This window comes from Arachis ipaensis, chromosome B06 (genome assembly GCF_000816755.2).
Source record: "Arachis ipaensis cultivar K30076 chromosome B06, Araip1.1, whole genome shotgun sequence".
NCBI lineage: Eukaryota > Viridiplantae > Streptophyta > Magnoliopsida > Fabales > Fabaceae > Arachis > Arachis ipaensis.
This window is the reverse complement of record NC_029790.2, coordinates 52,002,212-52,009,090: the sequence shown is the minus strand read 5'-3', so window position 1 is coordinate 52,009,090 and position 6,879 is coordinate 52,002,212.

Genomic DNA, 6,879 nt, shown 5'->3' with positions numbered 1-6,879 from the left:
TTTTATGATTTCCTTTGGTTAAGTTGTGCACCTAATTATCCTTCTAAAGTATTTGAGGAAATATTTTGGCTTTTAGCCAAACTTGTGTGCACCTTGTTTTTAAAATTCTACATGATCTGTTTCAACATAAAATTGTATTACAGCAAGGCCACGTTATTGCTTTTGTTATTCTCTTGGAGAATGTTTGTTACTTAACCTTTCTTTTAGACTGCGAGGTGGTTTTTCGCAAGTTTTCGACTCTTTCATGAACAATGTATTCGAAAGTATTTGTAATTGTGCTCTTGTGTTCTGTGAGCTTTGCCTTGGGTTTGAAATATTCTCTTCCGTAAACCTCATACTTCATCGACTCAGTTTGAGTTTGTTTCAAGCTGATGCGCTGGTTATCTTCTTGTTGATCCTATTGAACTTCTTTGATCTAAGGGTTATCTTTGAAGTTGTCAATTGAATTGTGTCTAGCAAACTTCATTACTTGAACATCCTTGTTTATCTGGGATTGGATATATTCTTTCAAATCTATGAGTATTGTATTTGACATTCGTCTCTCCTTTCTAAGATCTCGTATTCTTCTGAGTAGACTCGAGAATTGTTTTGATATCACGTGCGACTTGTAGACGTAGTAACGCGATGCGTTAGTTCTTTAAGACGTGATATGTATATATGGAAGGTAAAGCGGTAGGTGTGTAACGTTATGATGAGTTGTGGGTGTTTTATCCCTTGCAAATGAGCTTGCGGGTGTTAGGCTTATGTTTGGCTATGAGGTTGAAAAGTGCTTGACGGAGTTGGAAAGTTGAAGCCTTGAGGTGGATATGAGATTAGTGTGCGGAGGTTGAGCACGTCGTTTTAACTCCATCCTGTTTGATAGCCTTTGATGCCTTGCCCTTCTATCACATGATTGACCCATGTTATCTTTTGCATTGAGCCTACCTTGTAACGTTTGCTTTGCAATCACACTCCTACCTTTACATCCTTATGCTTATGACAATTAAAGTATTTGAAAATCGTATATATGATTATATTTTCAGATATTTTTGCTTCTTCCTTAAATGTGTTCAAAGGTGAACTGTTATGGAATTTCTTTCGTTTTGTATCAATTTTCGAGGGCAAAAATTTTTATAAGGTGGGTAGAATGTAAGACCCAGAATCTTTGAAAAGTCTTATTATGATCAAGTCTCAAATCCTACAGTTATTTATAGCCTTAATTTCAGAGATTATTTTATTAAAGATAATTAAGGCAAGTTTTGATTTATTGGATTTGAGATAAGTTATGATTATTATCCAATTTTATAATTATTGGATTATATTCTATATTTAAAGTATAAGGTTGATAGTTATGAAATAATAAGAATTTTATATGATTTGGACTAAGTAATTAATATTTTAAATATTAATACTGCTATTTTGGAAAATGAAGAAATTAAGTATATTATTTCTAATTTTTAGTTTGGGCGTTTTATTGAAAATAATTTGTGAAAATGATGAACAAATAGTATTTTCTATATACAATTAGAGTTGGATTTAATTTGGGTTTCAATTACTATATTATTCCCAATTTTATGTGAAATTACCATAACACCCTAAAACCCTAATTTTCAAAATGAAACCCTAAAACCCTAACCCGGTTACCCATTTTCCCTACCCACACCCAGCACACACAAACGTAGCAGCAGCAGCCGCAAAATCCACTTCCTCCCAAAAGACGCAGACACACACACTGTTCCTTGAGAAACAAAGAAAGAAACAAAGAAGAAAGAACGGGAAAATTAGAAATGGAGACTGGGCCAGAAGGAGAGAAGGAGGGGGGGAAAGGATTGGCGCTACCGGCTGGGTACTGCCGCCGTGACCACCGGACTGCAACACGCGAGGAGGACCGCCGTCGAAGCCGCCCCGTTCATCCCTACCCAGTCGCGGTTCTGCCACCCATCACCCCATTACGTCGCCTGAGGAGTGTCACGAAGGCGAGAGAGAGAGCTCGTGCATGCAGAGGAAAGGAAGGAGGTACTGGTTGGCCGCCGCACCTAGCCGCCGTCGCTGAAGATCTCGGAGCCGCCGCGCCTTCACCACCACTGCGTCCACGCCGTGTGCCGTCACTGCCAGCTCCCACCTCCATCGTGGTTGACTATGGATGAAGGTGGAGGAAACTGCCTCCCTCTCTGCCGCCGAGGTCCTCTACCGCTGTGTACAGAGAAGAGCAGCGCCGCGCGGATCAGGGAAAGGAGATGCCTTTCGGCCTCTGCTCCTGGGTTTTGGAATCCGACTAAACGCTGCTGCCGCTGTTGGAGTTGATGTTGCCCTGGCCTTGCCCTGGCTCCATCTTGAACCGTGAGAACCGCTACTGTGGGGTAAGCTTTACCCTGTTTCTGATTTCCTCTTGTTCCATCAATCCGTTTCTAGCTAGAAGCATTGTTGCTGACACTAGTTATATCGACTAAAATGGTTGTAGTATGTTGCATTGCCACTGCTGTTACCGGAGGTAGTTGCTGGCAGCGTTTGAAGATTTCAGTTGCAACTAGCGTTCGTTCTGGGACTGCTTCACCTGTTGCTGGAACCACTAACAGAACAGGCTGAGTCACGGTGATTCTAGCTGCCAAGGGCGGTTCTGTGGCTGTCGGAACCACCGCTGAGGCTTCTGTTATTTGGTTCAGACGATATTCTTTAGTTACAGTAAGTATCTTTGTATTGAAACTTCCCCGTTCATATCCCGTTATGTGTTTTAAGGCTCTCGCTATGATAATGTTTTCTAGGATTAAGTTATCAGAGCCACGTGTTATGCGTAAGGGTTGTCCTTGCTGCGGCAAAAGTGAACGAAGCTGTGATGTAAGCTGCCGTCAGTTCGGGTTGAGGCGTAAAGGACTTTGTGAGACGCTTGGGTTATGGAATTTGCGTTTTGAGGTAGGGGCGCTTTCCGAAAACTATAGTTTATTATTGGAATTATTACATATGGATACTGGTGCGAGATATTGTGTATTTAGTGATTGTATCTGCCTTATGTATTATTTGATTGACTCGAATGACTATGGATGTTGGTTTGGCTGAATTGTTGTGTGGCTTATGAAATGTGGGTTGGAAAGAGATGAACTGACGGTTGATTTCGGTTTTGTGTTTCTGGTTTGGAATAAAATTATGAAAGGCTATTTTGGTTCCGCATATAGATAAACCGTTTTGAAAGGCTTTTGAGTTTTGAGAATTAAACGGTTCTTCTTTCCGAAAAGATTTCCGACTTTACTTTCATTGTAAACCGTTGTTTTTGAAAAGAGGCATAAGACGGTTATGAATCACTGGTGCGGTTATCTTCATGTATCCTATTACAGTAATTCCCAAAAACCCTCTATTGAGAACCCTTTCGAGGATGATGTTCTCACCCCCCTACATTTTTCCCCTTTCAGGATATGGGCGCAGAAGTTACGAAGAGTTTATTTAGTTATTGATATGTTCTGTATTGATGTAGATTATTTATTGTACCCTCGCCTTTATCTTGATATATTCTGTAAGAGGGATAGGAAATTGTATTGGATTATGCTTGTAATAATATTTATATATATGTATGTACTCTTTATGAGTTTCTGTAAGTTGTATGGATGTACGTTGTATATCAAAAGTATTTTTGGGAGCGGTATTGCGGTTTAAAGTTTTAAACAGGCTCATATTTTAGTATTAAATAATATAAAAGTCGTCGTAATGTCCAAGCTATCAGAGTCGCGCAGCCGAAAGCGTGAGCTTTGGTAGTTAGGGTGTTACAGCCGGTATTGCAGACATCTTGTTCAAATCTGCCTTCGACAAACTTGGCCTACAAAAAAAATCGCTTAGAGCATATCCGAATAGCTTATTTAGGCTAGGAGATACCCTAATCCAAGCACTTGGATATATCTCGATACATACAACCTTTGAAAAAGGAACCCGGTCAAGGACACTCAACTTAGATTACATAGTAGTCGACGTGAGCTCAGCCTACAATGCCCTAATAGGTCGAACAACATTAAACCAGCTCGCTGCAGTAGGTTCAACTCCACATTTGTGTATGAAGTTCCCAACTTCAGAAGGGATCGCAACAATAAAAAGAGACTAAAAAATTACGCGACGCTGTTACAATGAAAGTTTGAACCTCAAAGGCAACCCCAAAGGAGAGGAAGTCAACACCATTGAACTCGAGATAATTCGAGCTCGCAAGGAATTCCGCCCACAACCTGAAGACGAAATGGAGAAGTCCAAATTGGTGATGATTAGGACAAAACAACAAATATTGGGGGAACCTTGAAAAGAGACCTAAAGGAGTCTCTGATACAGTTCCTAAAGGAGAACATTGATCTCTTTGCATGGAAGGCCGCAGACATGCCCGACATAGATCCCAAACTAATGTGCCATAAATTGGCAGAATACCCAAGATCTCGGCCAGTGCAGCAGAAGTGTAGGAAGCTCGGGCCAGAAAAGTCCCAAGCTGTCAAGAGCAGGTGCAAGCCTTACTAGAGGCGGGATTCATAAGAGAAGTCAAATACCCGCTATGGCTAGCCAACGTTGTCTTTGTAAAAAAGTCAAAGGAGAAGTGGCGAATATGCACTGACTACACCGACCTCAATAAAGCTTGCCTAAAAGATCCCTACCCACTACCAAGTATAGACACTCTCGTGGATGCATCTTTGGGATACAAGTACCTCTCCTTCATGGATGCTTATTCAGGATACAACCAAATCCCGATGTATCCACCCGACCAGAAAAAGACCTCGTTCCTAACTCCCAAAGCAAATTACTGCTGTATCATCATGCCATTCGGACTCAAGAACGTAGGAGCTACCTACCAAAGATTAATGAATAAAGTCTTCGCAGAACATATTGGGAAACTGATGGAGGTCTACGTCGATGATATGCTGGTAAAAACACAAAGTGAGGAATCCTTGTTAGCCGATCTCGCAAAAGTGTTCGACACCATCAGAAAGCATGGTATGCGGCTTAACCCTGCAAAATGGATTGAGGCAGAGCCCCTAGCCAATGCCACTGCTCAAAGAAGTCGGAAATTTCTATACAGGAACATCATTACGAGGTTTGGAGTCGCTTACTCCATTACCAAAGATAATGGTACATAATTTACTGATACAGGCTTTAGGAACTTGGTAGCCGACTTGAAAATAAAGCACCAATTCACATCTGTAGAACACCCACATGCTAATGGATAGGCAAAAGCCGCCAACAAAGTCATATTAGCTGGGTTAGAATGGAGAATACAAGACGCAAAGGGAGCTTGGGCAGAAGAGCTCCCACAAGTCCTATGGGCATATCAGATAACTCCGCACTCCACCAGAGGAGAATCACCCTTCTGACTTGCTTACGGAATGGAGGCAATGATCACAGTGGAGATAGAGGAAGGATCCCCCAGAACAATCCTCTACAATGAAGAAGTCAACTCCTAAAACCAAAGGGAAGATCTCAACCTACTACCCGAGGTCCGAGAAAGAGCTCGGATTATAGAGGAAGCGCTAAAGCATCGAATGACTTCAAGATATAATTAGAAGGTAATCCAGTGAAGCTTTGCCAACAACGATCTCATCCTAATCCGAAATGACATCAGAGCAGGTCGATCAAGAAAGGGGAAGCTAGTAGCAAACTGGAAAGGACCTTACCGAGTTGTAGAGGTACTGGGAAAAGGTTACTACAAGGTGTCCGATCTTAAAGGGTGAGAACTACTACGGTCATGGCATGCCTGTAACCTAAGAAGTTACTATAGTTAGAAAGTGATAAAGATCTTAGGTCAAGGTGCACTCTTTTTTCTGAAAAGATTTTTTAATGAGGCGCCAAGCCAAGATCTACAAAATCACCCGACTTAGAAAGGTAAGCACTTATATGTATATACTCTTGTCTATTTTATATTTCTACTTGAATAAAGCTTTTCAGATTCCATAAAAAAGGTTATTTACCAAGATGTATTAATCTGAGTGCAAGAATTCACCGTCCGAACACGACAAGGTCAGCAAGATGAAAACCAAATTCATCGTCCGATCACGACAAAATCGGCAAGATGAGAACTAAACTCATCGCCCGATTACAAGGAAGTCGGCAAGGTGAAAATAACAAAAACAGATTAATGCAGGAAGTTATAAAAAGTAATCCATAAAAAGTCGCCTGACGAGGCCTGGCTAAAAATGGACTACTAAAAATAACTTAAGAAGTACCGACACAGAGGTCAGACAAGGCAATCAACAAAAGTTATAAAAAGCAATCCATAAAAAGTGGCCTGACGAGTTCTTACTAAAAATGGATTACTAAAAATAACTTAAGAAGGACTGACAAAGAAGAAGTCAGACCCAACCGATCAAAGCGACAAAGTTATAAAAAGTAACCCAGAGAAAGAGGCCAGACGATGTCTGAGTAAAAATGGATTAATAAAAATAACTTACGAGGATTCGATAAGAAGAAGTTGAACAACGCAAAAAGTTATAAAAAGTAACTCCATAGAAAGAGACCTGGTGAGGTCTGAGTAAAAATGGATTACTAAAAATAACTTAAGAGAATTCGACAAGAAAAAGTTGAATCAAACCCGTTTACGCAAAAAGTTATAAAAAGTAACTCCATAGAAAGAGGCCTGGCGAGGTCTGAGTAAAAATGGATTACTAAAAAGAACTTAAGAGGGTCCAACAAGAGAAGTCGACCAATGAAAGCGGTATCTCAAACCAACAAAGTCGACCATCCAAAACATGCAAAACACAGCCCTGTCCAAAAAAGCCATAACACAACAATAAGGCTATCAAAATTGTTCAGAGACTAACTAGAAAGGTTCTGCCAGAACACTAAAAAGTTGTTGAGCAAGTTAGCCACAAGGGCCATCTCACCCAACCAAAAGACAGATAAAAGGTTTAATAAAAAAGAGGTCGGACAAACAGAGTACCGGCACTC